The 15,487-nt window shown below is 49.6% G+C and overlaps 1 long non-coding RNA gene across 1 annotated transcript in view; it reads left to right on the plus strand.

Moving 5' to 3' along the window:
* The first annotated feature begins 12,231 nt into the window (after positions 1 to 12,231).
* Positions 12,232 to 15,487, plus strand: part of LOC140458772 (uncharacterized) — a 30,596-nt gene continuing 27,340 nt past the window's right edge. The window contains exon 1 of the long non-coding RNA XR_011953678.1: positions 12,232 to 15,082. This is a non-coding gene — a long non-coding RNA (uncharacterized lncRNA). The remainder of the gene's footprint in view (positions 15,083 to 15,487) is intronic.

A 15,487-nucleotide genomic window follows, 5' to 3' on the forward strand; every position in this document is an offset into this window, starting at 1 on the left:
GATCCTACATGAATCCTCCCTCTAGGTACTGCTGGGATGTTTTCCCCCAATCAAACCCACCAGCTCTCCTCCTGTTTTCCCTCCTGTTCTATCCTTCCTGTAGTATCTGTCTCCGGAACATTGAGCTGCTGCTCCTGTTGCTCCCTCAGCTGTGTTTCTGTAATATCTATGGGATCCCAATCCCATGTTCCCATCCATGTTCTGGGTTCATCTGCCTTATCTGTCTGGCCCTTTGAATTGAAATAACTGCAGTTTAATCCACCAGTTTTCCCTCATTGTCTGCTATGTCCTTGCCCTCCCTTGTCTCCTTATATTCCTCTCTTGAACATTTGTACCAGCTTCAACTTTCTTTCTGGCCTTACGACCCTTTGGGGTCACCCAGCCCTGCCAGACGAGTTTAAATCCTCTCGAGCAGCTCCAGAAACGTTCCCCACCAGATGTGGGTCCCCCTCCTGCTCCCAGTTCATGTGTATTCCCCACCCTGTCTACCTGTGCTGACACCTTCAGACATCCAGGGACTTGCCCACCAAGGTCCCTGTGTTCCTCAGTTCTCCAGGAGAACCTACCATTCATGATGTATATCATTCGTTTATTAGACTTCCCACAGTGCATTACCTCACAGTGATCAGAAGTAAACTCTGTCTGTCATTACTCTGCTCAGTTTATCATCTGATCGATATCAGACTGCAGCCTGAGTCCATCCCCCTCACTGTGGACAACACCCTCACCTTTCAGGTTATCTGCAAACCTACTAATGTTACCTTCTGCTTTCACATCCGAGTGATTAATGTCCATGTTGAACAGCAATGGTTCCAGCACAGATCCCTGTGGTACACCCGCTGGGCAAAGGCTTTCAATCCCAAAACCAACCCTCCACCAATTGTGGACCCAATTTACCAACTTACCTTAAATCCAATGGGATCTTCCCTTTTGGACCAGCCTTCCGTGTGGGACCTCGTCAAAGACCTTAATGAACTCCATATAAACCACATCATCTGCACTGCCCTGATCAATATCAGAGGACAGTCGTCGAGCAAATCCAACCAGACAATCCCGAATGAAATTGTGGGGGTATCCGTTTTTGGCGAATACATTGTATAGGTGTTCTTCTTCCTCTTTTTGTAGTTCTGGTGTACTGCAGTGTGTTGTGGCCCTTTTGAACAGTGTCTTGATGCAACTTCGTTTGTGTGTGTTGGGGTGGTTGCTTTAGTAGTTTAGGATTTGGTCTGTGTGTGTGGCTTTCCTGTAAACCTTTGTGGTGAATTCTCCGTTAGTTGTTCTCTGTACCATCACGTCTAAGAATGGGAGTTGGTTGTCCTTTTCTTCCTCTCTCGTGAATCGGATTCCTGTGATTGTGGCATTGATGATCCGGTGTGTGTTCTCTATTTCTGTGTTTTTAATGATTACAAAGGTGTCATCCATGTATCTGACCCAGAGTTTGGGTTGAATTTGTGGTAAGACTGTTTGTTCTAATCTTTGCATTACCGCTTCTGCTATGAGTGCAGAGATGGGTGAGCCCATGGGGGTGCTGTTGATTTGTTCATATATTTGGTTGTTGAATGTGAAGTGTGTTGTGAGGCCCAGGTCCAGTAGTTTGAGTATGCCGTCTTTGTTGATAGGTTCAACGTCCTGTTGTCTGTTCTGTATGTCCAGCAGGTTGGCTATTGTTTCTCTGGCTAGGGTTTTGTCGATGGAGGTGATCAGTGCCATTACATCGAATGAGACCATGGTTTCTTCCTTGTCTTTGTGTATATTTCTGATGATGTCCAAGAATTCCTGTGTCGATTGTACAGAGTGTCTGGATCCACTGATCAGGTGTTTCAGTTTCTGCAGTAGTTCTTTAGCCAGTTTGTGTGATGGTGTCCCTGGTAGTGATAATATGAGTCTGAGTGGGATGTCTGGTTTGTGCACATTAGGTAGTCCATAGAATCTGGGGATGTTGTTGCTTTCAGTTTTCATTCTCTGTAGGTCAAACATGGTTATCTGTCCGTTTTTATTGTAGGTTTCTCAGTGTCTTGTTTATCCTGTTGGTGAGCTGCGGGGTGGGGTCAAACTCCACACAATTTCATCCACAGATGCCTCAGGGAAAGACAGCGGAACGAAGACATGCCACGACCCAAAGGACTAGCCATACTGCCATACATCAAGAACATTTCTGAACTGACAGCCAGACTACTGCGACTACTAGGACTCATAACAGCACACAAACCAACAGCCACTCTCAGACAACAACTCACCAGGACGAAGGACCCGATACCCAACATGAGCAAAACCAATGTCGTGTACAAAATCCCATGCAAGGACTGCACAAAACACGACATAGGACAAACAGGAAGACAACTAACGATCCACATCCATGAACACCAACTAGCCACGAAACGACACGACCAGGTATCCTTAGTAGCCACACACGCAGACGACAAGTAACGTGAGTTCGACTGGGACAACACTACTATTATAGGACAAGCCAAACAGAGAATAGCCAGGGAATTCCTCGAGGCATGGCACTCATCCACAGATTCAATCAATAAGCACATCGACCTGGACCCGATATATCGACCACTGCAGCAGACATCTGGAACTGACAACCGCAAGCGGCAGATACAAATCACTATAAATGGCGAAGGAAAGATCATAGAAGCGCTTCACAGGAGGCTCCCTGAGGATGTCCCCTAGACAGGGGACGAAACGTCTGCAACACAAATTCCCAACTCTGTGAACAGAACCACAATAATTACACGTCTGGGAGTCACAGAGACGGTGACCCTGCGAGGGAGCAGAGTGGAGTGAGAGCTGGACGATTACACGTCTGGGAGTCACAGAGACGGTGACCCTGTGAGGGAGCACACTGGAGTGAGAGCTGGACGATTACACGTCCGAGGACGCACATCCCTGTGTGTGCACGAGTCCCTCCATTGTTCTGTGTTTGTGTGTGTGTGTATGCGTGTATGTCCCCTTCCCTCGCTGTGTGTGTGTAACTCTCCTCACTGTGTATGTTTGTCCCTCCCTCGCTGTGTGTGATCATGTCCATCCCTCAGTGTGTGTGCGTGTCCCTCCCTCTGTGTGTGTGTGTGTGTGTGTGTGTGTGTGTGTGTTTCTGTGTGTGTATGTCTGCTTGTCACACTCCCTCACTTTGTGTGTGTGTGTGTCCCCTCGCTGTGTGTGTGTGTCCCCCCTCTCGCTTTCTGAACACATGTCCCACCCTCGCTGTGTCTGCATGTCTCAACCTCGCTGTTTGTGTGAATGTCCCACCCTCGCTGTGTGTGTGTGTGTGTGTGTGCCCCTCTTGCAGTCTGTGAGGGTGTCCTCCACTCGCTCTGTATGTGTGTGTATGCGTATTACTCACTCACTGTATGTCTGTGTGTCCCTCCCTCAGTGTGTGAGTGTGTGTGTGTGTGTGTGTGTGGGCGTGTCCCTCCCTCGCTGCGTGTGGGCGTGTCCCTCCCTCACTGTTTGGGCGTGTCCCCCCTCGCTGTGTGGGAGCGTGTCACTCCCTCGCTGTGCATGTGTGTATCCCTACCTCGCTGCGTGTCTCAGCAAGCCTCTTGCTTGCTGTGTGTGTGTCCCTCGCTCGCTGTCTGTGTGTGTTTGTGTGTGTGTGTGTGTGTATGTGTGTCTGCGCGCGTGTCCCTTCCTCGTTGTGTGTGTACGAGTCACACCGTCACAGTATGTATTTGTGTCCCCCTTCACTGCGTGACCTTCACTCGCTGTTTGTGTGTATGTGTCTCTCTTGTTGTGTGCATGTCTCACCCTCGCTCTGTGTGTGTGTGTGTGTGTGTGTGTGTGTGTGTGTGTGTGTGCCTCTCCCTCGCTGTGTATGTGTGTGTGTGTGTGTGTGTGTGTGTGTGTGTGTGTGGTCTCACCCTCGCTGTCTGTGTGTGTGTGTGTCCCTCCCTCGCTCTGTGTGTGTGCGTGTCCCTTGCTGTGTATGTGTCAGGTCCTGTGTGTGTGTGTGTCCCTCTTGCTGTGCGTGTGTGAGTGCATGTCTCCCCTTGCTGTGTGTGCGTGTCCTTCTCTCCCTTGCTCTGTGTGTGTGTGTGCACGTGTCCCCCTCTTGCTGTGAGTATGTGTCCCTCTTGATGTGTATGTGAGTGTCACTCCTTCACTGTGTGTCTGCGTGTATCCCCTTAACTGTGTGTATGTGTGCGTGTCCCTCTTGCTGCGTGTGTGTGTGCGCGTGGCCCTCCTCGCTGTGTGTGCATGTGTTGCCCCTTCACTATGTGTATGTGTGTGTGTGTCTCCCTCGCTCTGTGTGTGTGTGTGTGTGTTCGCATCCTCGCTGTCTTTGTGTGTGTGTGTGTCCCTCCCTTGCCGTGTATTTGTGTGTCCCTCTCTCACTGTGTGCCTGTGTTTGTCCACTTGCGCATGCGTGTGTCCCTGCCTTGTTGTGTGTGCGTGTCCCCCTCTTGCTGTGAGGATGTGTGTCCCTCTTGCAGTGTATGTGAGTGTCCCTCCCTCGTTTTGTGTGTGTGTGTGTGTGTGTGTGTATGTGTCACATCCTCACTGTATTTGTTTATGTGTCCCCCCTTCACTGCGTGTCCCTCACTCGCTGTTTGTGTCACTCCATCGCATTGTGTGTATGTTTCTCTCTCTCGCTGTATGTGTGCGTATCCCTCACTCACTCTGCGCGTGTGTTTACGTGCGTGTCCTCTGTGTGTGTGTGTGTAATTGTGTCTCCCTCCCATGCTGTGAGTGTGCGGGTCCCCCTCACTGTGTGTGCGCATATCCCCCTTCGCTGTATCTGTGTGTGTCCCTCCCTCCGTGTGTGTGTGTGTGTGTCCCTCCCTTGCTGTGTGTGTCTGTCTGTGTGTGTGTGTGTGTGTGTCTGTCTGTGTATGTCCCTCCCTCACTCTGTGTGTGTGTGTTTGGTCCCACCCTCGCTGTCTGTGTGTGTCCCTCCCTCTCTGTGTATGTGTGAGTTTCCCCTACTTGCTGTGTGTGTGTGTGTGCTTGTCCCTCCTTCGCTGTGTGTCATGCCCTCGCTATGTGTGTGCATGTCACTCCCTTGATGTGTGTGTGCGCGTGTCCTTCCCACGCTGTGTGTGTCCATGCTCCCTCCCTCGCTGCGTGTTTCAGCGTGTCCCTCCCCCTCTCTGTGCGTGTGTCCCTCTGTGTATGTGCACGTGCATGTCCTTCCCTCACTGTGTGTGCATGTCCTTCCCTCGCTGTGTCTGTGTATGTGTGTCACTTCGTTGCGTGTCCCTCCGTTGCTGTGTGTGTGTGTCCCTTCCTCGCTGTGCATGTGTATACGTGCCCCCTTACTGTGTGTGTGGGTGTCCCTCCCTTGCTTTGTGCGTGTGTGTGTGTGTGTGTGCGCCTCTTGCTGTGTGTGCACATGTCAATCCCTCGCTCTGTGCGTGTGTCCCTCCCTTGCTCTTTGTGCATATCCCCACCATTGTGTGTGTGTCCCTCCTCACTGTGTGCGTGTGTGTGTGTGTGTGTATGCGCGCGCGTGCATTCCACCCTTGCTGTGTGTGTGTGTGTCCCTCCTCACTGGGTGTGTGTGTGTCCCTCCTTTGCTCTGTGTGTGTGTGTGTGTGTGAGACAGAGTGTGTCCCTCCCTTGCTGTATGTGTGTGTGTGTGTGTGTCCCTCTTGCTCTGCATGTGTGTGTGTGTGTGTGTTTGTGGCCCTCCCTCGCAGTGTGTGCATGTGTCTCCCCCCTCTCTGTTTGTGCGCGTGTCCCTCTCTTGCTGTGTGTGTGTTTGTGTGTGTATGGCCCTCCCTCACTGTGTGTGTGCGTGCCCCTCTCTCGCTGTCTGTCTGTGTTTGTGTGCGTGAGCATGACCGTGTCCATCCCTCGCTGTATGTACATGTCCCCTCTTGCTGTGAGTATGTGTGAACCTTTTACAGTGTATGTGAGTGTCCTTCCCTCGCTGCGTGTGTGTGTGTATGTGTCTGCGTGTCAATCCCACACTGTGTGCGTGTCCCTCCCTTGCTGTGTATGCGTGAGTTTCCCCCCTTGCTCTGTGTGTGTGTGTGTGTGTGTGTGTGTGTGTGTGTTTGGCCCTCCCTCGTTGTATAAGCATGTGTGTCCCCCCTCTCTGTGTGTGCACGTGTCCCTCTCTTGCTGTGTGTATGTTTGTGTGTGTCCATGTCCCTCACTGGCTGTGTATATGTGTGTGTGTCTGTGTATGTGTCCCTCCCTTGCTTTGTGCGTGCGTGTGTGTGTGTGCGCCTCTTGCTGTGTGTGCACGTGTCACTCCCTCACTCTGTGCGTGTGTCCCTCCCTTGCTCTTTGTGTATATCCCCACCATTGTGTGACCGCATCACCCCTCACCGTGTGAGTGCCTGTCCTCCCTTGCTGTGTGTGCATGTGTCCCTCCCTTGCCGTGTCTGTGTGTGTCCCCTCTCGCTGTGTGTGCGTGCCCCCTCTCAAATTCTGTGCACATGCCCTCCCCCCGTTGTGTGTCTGCTTGTCCATCCTTCCCTGTGGGTGTGCGTGTCCCTCCCTTGCTGTTTATGTACGTGTTCCTCTCTCGCTCTGTGTGTTTGTGTATATCCCTCCCTCGCTGTGTATGTGCATGTCCTTCCCTCGCTGTGTGAGCATGTCCTTCCCTCGCTGTGTTTGCGTGCCCCTGCCACGCTGTGTGTGTATGTCCTTCCCTCCCTCACTGTGTGTGTGCGTGTGTGTGTGTGTGTGCGTGCGCGTGCGCGCGTGCGAGCTCGCCTGTCCCTCCCTCGGTGTGTGTGTGTATGTGTGCATGTCCCTCCCTCACTTTGTGTGTGTCTCTCACTCGCTGCGTGTATGTGTATGTGTCCCTCCCTTGCTGTGCGTGTGTGTGTGTGTGTGTCCCTCCCTTGCTGTGTGTCTGCGGGTAACCCCCTCACTGTGTGTAGTGCGTGTATCCCTCCCACGCTGTGCGTACACGTGTCCCTCCCTTGCTCTGTGTGTGTATCTGTGCGTGTCCCTCCCTCGCTTTGTGTGTGTGTGTGTGTGTATGTGTGCGTGTCCGTCCCTCGCTTTGTGTGTGAGTTTGTGACCAGCTTGATGTGTGCATGTGTCCCACCCTTGCCATGTCTGTGTGTGCCCCCTCTCAATTTCTGTGCACATGCCCTCCCCCTCGACATGTGTGTGCTTGTCCCTCCTTCGCGGTGTGTGCGTGTCCCTCCCTTGCAGTGTATGTGCGTGTCCCTCCCTCGCTGTGTGTCTGCGTGTATTCCCCTCACCATAAGTGTGTGTGTTTGTCCCTTCCTGGCTGTTTGTGCGCGTCTCTCCCTTTCTCTGGGTGTGTGTGTGTGTGTGTGTGTGTATGTGTGCGTGTCCCTCCTTCGCTTTACGTGTGTGTGTCCCCGTCCCTCGCTGTGTGTATGTGCGCATCCTTCCCTCGCTGTGTTTGTGTCCCTCCCTCGCCGTGTGTCTGTCTGTATTCCCCTCACTGTGTGTGTGTTTGCGTGTCCCTCACTCCTTTGCTGTGTGTCCCTCCCTCACTGTGTGTGTGCGTGTCCCTCCCTCACTGTGTGTGTGCATGTCCCTCCCTCGCTGTGTGTGCGCGTGTCCCTCCCTCGCTGTGTGTGCGCGTGTCCCTCCCTTGCTGTGTGTGTGCGTGTCCCTCCCATGCTGTGTATGTGCATGTCCCCTCCCTCACTGCGTGTCTCAGCGTGTCCCTCCCTCGCTGTGTGTGCATGTCTTTCGCTCATTGTGTCTGTGTGTGTATCTCCCTTCGCTGCGTGTCTGTGCGTGTCCCTCCCGCGCTTTGTGTATGCGTGTGTGTGAGCCTCTCTCTCGCTGTGTGCGTGTCCCTCCCTCGCTGTGTGTGTGCATGTCTCTTCCTCGTTGTGTGTGCGTATCCCTTTCTTGCTGTGTGTGTGTGTGTGTGTGTGTGTGTGTGTGTGTGTGTGTGTGTCCCTTCGCTGCATCTCTTTGCGTGTCCCTCCCTCACTGTGTGTGCGTGTGTGTCCCTCCCTCGGTGTGTGCGTGTGTCCCTCCCTCGCTTTGTGTGTGTGTGCGCGTCCCCCCTTGCTATGTGTGTGCGTGTCCTCCCCTCACTGTGTGTGTGTGTGTGTGTGTCCTTCCCTCGCTGTGTGTGTGTGTGTGTGTGTGTGTGTGTGTGTGTGTGTGGATGCATGTCCCCCCCTTCGCTGTGTGTGTGCGTGTCCCTCCCTCGCTGTGAGTGTGCTTGTCCCTCCCTCGCTGTGTGTGCGTGTGTGTCCCTGCCTCGGTGTGTGCGTGTGTGTCCCTCCCTCGCTGTGTGTGGGTGTGAGTCCCTCCCTTGCTGTGTGTGTGCTTGTCCCTTCCTCGCTGTCTGCATGTGTGTCCCGGTCTGTGTGTGTGCGTGTCCCTCCCTCACTGTGTGTGTGCATGTCCTCCCCTCACTGTATGTGTGTGTCCTTCCCTCACTGTGTCTGTGTGTGTGTGCGGATGCATGTCCCCCACTTCGCTGTGTGTGTCCGTGTCCCTCCCTCATTGTATGTGTGTGTGTGTCCCTCCCTCGCTGCGTGTGTGCGTGTCCCTCCCTCGCTGCATGTGTGCGTGTCCCTCCCTCGCTGCGTGTGTGCGTGTCCCTCCCTCGCTGCGTGTGTGCGTGTCCCTCCCTCGCTGCGTGTGTGCGTGTCCCTCCCTCGCTGCGTGTGTGCGTGTCCCTCCCTCGCTGTGTGTGTCCCTCCCTCGCTGTGTGTCTGCGTGTATCCCCCTCACTGTGTGTGTATGTGCATGTCCTTCCCTCACTGTGTGTCTGCGTGTATGGCCTGGTTGGACACGATGGCGATTCTATTCAGGTTATTGTCCAGCCCTGTCAACCATCCCCATTTCTTACACCTTGCCTTATCCCCAATATTCTCCTTAACCTGTAATCTCCTCCAGACTCGAAAACATTCCTTGTCAATTTAACCTTCTCCAGTCGTTCAAAGATCGATATGTCTGTCACCTCTTCCTGCTTTTAGAACCCTCCCTATAACTATTACCATTTGGTACAGCACTCCCAATCATTGTTCCCTCTTGAAACTCCCATAAACATTTTTATCTCTGAAAACTCATCTGGACTGTCTCAACTTCCCTTTGACAGTTACGTGCTGAGACCTGCTCTATATCAGTGAAGTAGTTAAGTCTTGGCAACACTCACTGTTATAATCTCCCTCCAGCCTTACAGCACTGAGGATCTGGAGAAGGTCTTTTCAACCCGACAGCCATCTCTGTGTCTGTAATCTCCTCCACTCCCCATAATACATTCTGTCTGAGCTCCTCTGTAGTCCACTAAACACTCCCTAACACTGTCTGTATCAGTGTAACCTTCTCCAAAAACACAACCTTCCCTATCTGTGTAAATCCCTACACCGGTCCCTATCCCTCTCAGCTCCGTCTAACAATACAACCCTCCATGTCTGTGTATTCACCTTCAGTCCCTACTCACCTCCCTATCTGCGTAACCTTCTCCATGCATTTTTGCTTCAGTCTCTTCAACTGTCCCTGTCAGTGTAACCTCTTCCAGACGTGAAAACTCTGCTCTTTTTGACTTGCTCAGACCCCACAACCCTCACTATCTATAACCTACTCCTGTCTGAGAAACCTACCTCTGCAAATTGCTCCAACTCTTCATCTCTCCATAAGCTCCTGCAGCTCTTACATCCCTCCCTATCTACCAAATCTCTTCCAGTCCCTAAACACCAACAGTGTGTGGAGACCCGACCACCATCCCGATCAGTGTAATCTCTCAGGTCTCTGCAGTAATCCTGATCTGTCAAACTCACTTCATGCCTGTGCCTCTCCCAATCCAGTCCCTACAAAACCCACTATCTATTTAACATCATCCTGTCACTATCAGCCCCATGTCAATGTAAGCTCCTCCTGTGTCTCCACCATCTACCCATCTCCATAACCTTGTCCAGCTCTTACACCACTATCTGTTTAAATGTCACCCTCCCCTACAACTTCCTCCTGTTTGTGCTATACTCCCTTATCTGTGAAACTGTTTCTGACCGAAATTGTTATCCCAGTCTCTGAAAAGAAATCCAGGTTCCACAGCCTCCATAACCCCCAGAACCTAAGCCTTCCTATGTCGATAACCATCTTCAGTCACGACTCCCCTGCATATCTCAGTTTGTTCTTCCAGTCGATACAAACATCTTTATCTCTGTAATCTGCTCAGTTCCTTAAAACAGTCCCTGTCTGTGATCCAGCCCTGTCCTACAAACATCCTTATCCCTGTAAACTTCTCCATCCCTCCCAACATTCCCATCTCCATGAACCCCTGACAGCCCTACGGCTCTCCACATTTCTGTAACCTCCTGTGGGTCTATGGTCCTCCCTCCCTGTGAAACGACCTCCAGTCCCCACGTCCCTCCCAATCTGGGTGCTCTGCTCCAGATCAGACCATTGCTGTCTCTGTAAACACCTCCACTCCTGACAACTCTTCCCATTTGTGTAACCTCGTTCAGACCCCATACTCTCCAGCTTCCTGAATCCTCTTCCTTAATTGCAACCAAAACCACATGTTTCTGTAATATTCACCAGTGCTTACACCCTCCCCATCTCAGTAACCTCTTGCAGTCCTAACAAAACACTGAAACTTTGAAACCTCTCATTTCCCTACAATCCTCCCTCCCTCCCTCCTCAAATGCCTTCATCACCATGAAACCTCACAATTACTGAAACCTCCTTTTGGCACTGCAACCCTCCTAATGTCTACAAAATCCTCGTGTCCTGATATCCCTCCCTATCTCTGTAACCCCCACCACCCTCCAGTGTCATTCTGGGGAACATGGCAGAGGAGAGAAGATTTGTCGCGTCTGGACCATATTACGGAGGTAGAATTCTGGGATTTACAGATTTGGTCTTATGTCTGTGAAGTGCAGATTATTGGCGAGGACTCTAAAGACAGGATTTATGACTACTTGGAAAACCATAGTTAAATCAGAGACAGTCAGCATGACTATGAGGGGCTGGTCATGCCTTACAAACCTTATTAAATTCTTTGAGGATATGACAGAATATGTTGATGGCTCATTCAGAAAAGAAGGATGATTGGGATACAGGGAAATCTGTCTGTCTGGATACAGGACTGGATGGCTCAGAGAAGACAGAGGGTGGCAGCAGATGGACAGTATTGAGCCTGGAGCTCAGTGACCAGTGGGGTTCTGTAACAATCGGCTCTGGGACTCTGCTCTCTGTGATTTTTGTAAATGACTTGGATGTGGATGTTGGAGAGTGGGTTAGTAAGTTTGCCAATCATGCGAAGGTTGGTTGAGTGGTGGGGAATGTGGAGGGCTGTTGTAGATTGCAATGGGACATTGACAGGACACAGAGCTGGGGTGGAAGTGGCAGATGGAGTCCAATCCGGAAAAGTGTGAAGTGATTCATTCTGGAAGGTCGAACTTGATTACAGAATACAGGGTGAACAGCAGAGTACTTGGCAGTGCGGAGGAACAGAGAGATCATGGTGTCCGTGTCCATAGATCCCTCAAGTTGCCACGCACGTTGATAGGGTTGTTAAAACGTCATATGTTGTGTTGGCTTTCCTTAGCAAGGGGATCGATTTGAAGTGTCATGAGGTTTTACTGCATCTTTATAGCGTCCTGGTGAGACCACCCGTGGAATATTGTGTTCAGTTCTGGTCCCCTCTTTACAGGAAGGATGTGTAAATTTTAGAGAGGGGACACAGGAGATTTCCCAGGATGCTGCCTGGAATGGAGGGCAGTCCTTATGGAGAAAGGTTGGGGGAGCTGAGGCTTTTCTCATTGGGATTGAAGAAGGGGGAGGGGCGACCTGGGGAGAGGGGAACAAGGTGATGAGAGGCACAGAGTGAGTGAATAGTGAGAGACGTTTCCTCCTATCGCGTAAATGGCTATTACAAGTGGGTGTAATTTTAAGGTGAATGGAGGATGGATAAGAGGATAGAGAATGGTAGGTGGTCGGATGGACTGCCAATGGTGGTAGTAAAATTAGACACATCTGGGACATTTCATAGACTCTTGGACAGACACATGGATAATAGTAAAATGAACGGTATGTAGGTTAGTTTGATCTTACAGTCGGATATAAAGTTGTCATAGCATCATAGCCGAAGGGTTTTGTTCTGTACTGTTCTGTGTTCTACGTTCTGTCTGGTAAACTGGGTAATAAGCTCAGATCAATGTAAAAAGGATATGGCATTCAGGAGGAGCTAGTCACCTGGATACAAAATTGGGCTTGATAGTAGGAGACAGAGGGTGATGGGAGACATGTTTATCTGACTGGAGACATGTGACCAGCGGTGTAGTGGGTCCACTGTTGTTTGTCATTTGGATAAATGGATTGGATGGGAATATTGGTTTCCTGGTAAGTAAGCTTCTTGGGTGTCACTGACATTGGTGGTAAAGTGGTTAGTGGAGAAGATTATATGATCCAACAGGATGAACAGTACTGCTGGGATAGTGAGCTGAAGAATAGCAGATGGAGTTTAATTAGATAAAGGTGAAGTGTTCCATTTTGGTGAAACACACCTGGGTGGGACTTGTACATTTAATGTTCGGGCCCTGGGTAGTGTTGTCAGTCAGTGACCCAGGGCGATAGGCTGGTGAAGCAGGACTTTGGGATGGTTATCTTCATTAGCAGAGCATTGAGAGTAGGAAAGACATTGGTGGGGCTATCATAAAAACATTGTTGTTCAGTAGGAAGAACACACCTGGTTCACTTGCCTCATTTAGTGAAGGACATCTGACATTCTAACCTGGTCTGGTCGACATGTGACTCCAGATCCACAGCAATATGGCTGACTCTGAGCTACCCTCTGGGTAATTAGCAGTAGGGTCAAAGAATGTTGTTGCAATCAGTGACACCTACATCCCATGAATGAATAAATAAAAAATACATATGTCCCTCCGTACCTCTGCAAACCCCTCCAGCTGCAGAAATCCGTACTGGCTTTGTAACACCATTCAGGCCCTGAGCATTCTCTGTAACACTCTCACCACCTCCAGCACCTTCACCTCTCCCTGTTCCTATTGTGTCATTAAACCTTGACAATGATTCCTCTTCCCACAGCCCTCCTCCTGCGAGCAGACCCTTTGCACTCCATTTAACATTTACTCCGAAAGCGCACTCTCACTTCAGGATTTAAGTATTTTATGGTGATCTTCTCAGCCTCATAATCAAGTATGATCCCTTTTGTCCTGAGTGAGGGACTAGTGGGGATTTCTTGCTGAGGTTTTTACTGTTTCAATGGAGTGTCCTTTTGTTGAGTGTTTTATACTGTTCCTTTAAATGTTTTCCACTGTCCATTTACAGACACATGTTTCACTCTGTTTAGCGTGTTCACCTTGGTCAGTTCTCTCAAACTCATGTAATTGACTATTTTTGTTTCTAGTTGTAGCTTGTCCTTTCTGTGATTCACTCTAAAACTTTATGTTTATTTAAACTGCACTTTCTCACAATTTCCCAGAGGATCTCTCCAGGTGACATTACTCATTCACTAAGTTACATCACACAACAGTCGCTCTGAAATAGTTACGTCCCTAGTCAGTTGCACAATGTGTTATTCAAAGAAACACTGAAAAAAAATTCTCTGAACTCTTCTTCCAATATCACTCTTGTCAGTGTGAATGTCCTAGATTTTGGGAATATTGATGTTTCCCTAAGTTATCACAATGCTTTTATTAAAAATTCTAATTGATTCCTGTTTATTGCAGTGATGAACAATGAAATGCTGTTCGGTGGCTAAAACTGTTCTGCTGCTTGTGTCCTTGGCAAGTAGTAGCCAGAATTTACATTCAGACTTTACTCTACTTCAAAATCTGATGCCAAATGCTTTCTCTGTAATGCCTTTGGTATCCATTATTGTTAGTGTTACCCATTTTGCCTGAGTTTCCACAAGCTTGTGAACCATTGAATATTTATGCTCCACCTTCTGTTCGCCCTGTAACCATGTCTCATTGCTGTCTAAATCCCTTTTATCTCTGTGTCACAAATCCATCGACCTTATTGCAGAGACTTTGTCCATTCCAAACAAAACATAATTTACTCTTTCTCACAATTTCCTGTCACAACCCGATTCACTGATGTACAGTTTTAACTAAACTTTCCCGTTCCTTTTCTGCTTGTCTTCAGTCACATTCCCACGCTGTTCTGATGCGTCACCTTTTCTCTTTGGATTTGGAAAGCTCCTTTCACCTGGACCCTGCCCCTGCATCCTCTCTGTCAGTTTACAGCCCTGTCCATAAACCTACCGACATGATTGGCCAGGACACTGGTCCCATCGTGGTTCCAGTGGGGCCCAGTGTAACGGGATTGCTTTTATTAACTCGTGGGATGTTAGTGTCTCTGGCTGACCAGCCTCTCTTGCCCAGTCCTAGCTGCCCTTGGGCTGAGTAACTTGCTTGGCCATTTTAGAGGGTAATTAAGAGGCAAACGCTTTGCTGTTGGTATGTCGTGTAGACCACGTGAGAATAGCAGATGTTCTTCTCGAAATGACAAATGTTTGGATTTTTTGTTCATTGGCAATTGTCTCATAGTTATTTATGGATTATTAATTATTATCTTTAAAATTATTGATTTCTGATGGTGTGATTCAAACTTGTCTCCCGTGAACATTAGCTGAGGTTTTGGATACATGCTCTAGCAATAATGCCACTAGGCCATCACTTCACCTGCTCACTGGTTGCTCATTCCTGACCAGTTATACCGTCATGAAGCAGAACCCCTTCTTCCTACACAATTGTTTGATTCTAAAACCTTCTGACATGATTGTTTGAGCCTGATACCTTCCAGCACTCTGGTGATATCACTCAGTATCTCCCCATATGGTATCCCTCACTGTATGGGACTAATTGCTGCCTCTGTCAATGCCCCTCGCTCTTATAGCCACTCCAGATCCTGAATCAACAGAATTCTCCACCCCAGAGAGATGCAGCAGCACAGGCCAGGGACGGAATCTGGGATTTTACAGATCTCTGTTTTACTCAGGACCATTTTCCATGTGTAACTCTCACTACATCAGTATAAATTCCCATTCTGTCTATTTGTCTGTCTCCTGTAGGTGCTCAGGAAGATCCTGACTCAATAGACTTCCCAACTGCTGGGTGTCTCGTCCATCATCACATTGAAGATGGTTGGTCAGCCAGAGAGACAAAGGGCAGGGAGATCTGGAGCCTTCAATAAATCCTGCAGTGAGGTAAGATCACTCAGTGCAGAGAGCAATGAGAGGGCTCCAAACATCGGCTATCAAGACATGATATAGATACAGTTCTGGAGGGGGAGCAGAGTACAGACACACCTCAGTCTCAATCACCACCCCTGCTGTAAGTTTTGTTGTACAGAGACCGCATCGGGGTGTCACAGTTATCAATCCAGGCCTGTGCTGTCTTAGTGAGCATCAGTACAACAGAAGGGAAAGCAGGCTTCCCAAGAGAGAGTGGGAATGCTGCCTGGGATCTTTCTGTTCTGTATTTCCCTCTCCAACACTGTATCTATGGCATGGTGAAGACCGATGTCTTCAATAATTTTTAACTCCTGTAACAGTTCCTGTCCCTGTAGCCTCCTCTCTTCCCTATTGTCCCTCCACAGATTTGAAATGTAT

This window comes from Chiloscyllium punctatum, chromosome 34 (genome assembly GCF_047496795.1).
Source record: "Chiloscyllium punctatum isolate Juve2018m chromosome 34, sChiPun1.3, whole genome shotgun sequence".
In the NCBI taxonomy this organism is placed as follows: Eukaryota; Metazoa; Chordata; class Chondrichthyes; order Orectolobiformes; family Hemiscylliidae; genus Chiloscyllium; species Chiloscyllium punctatum.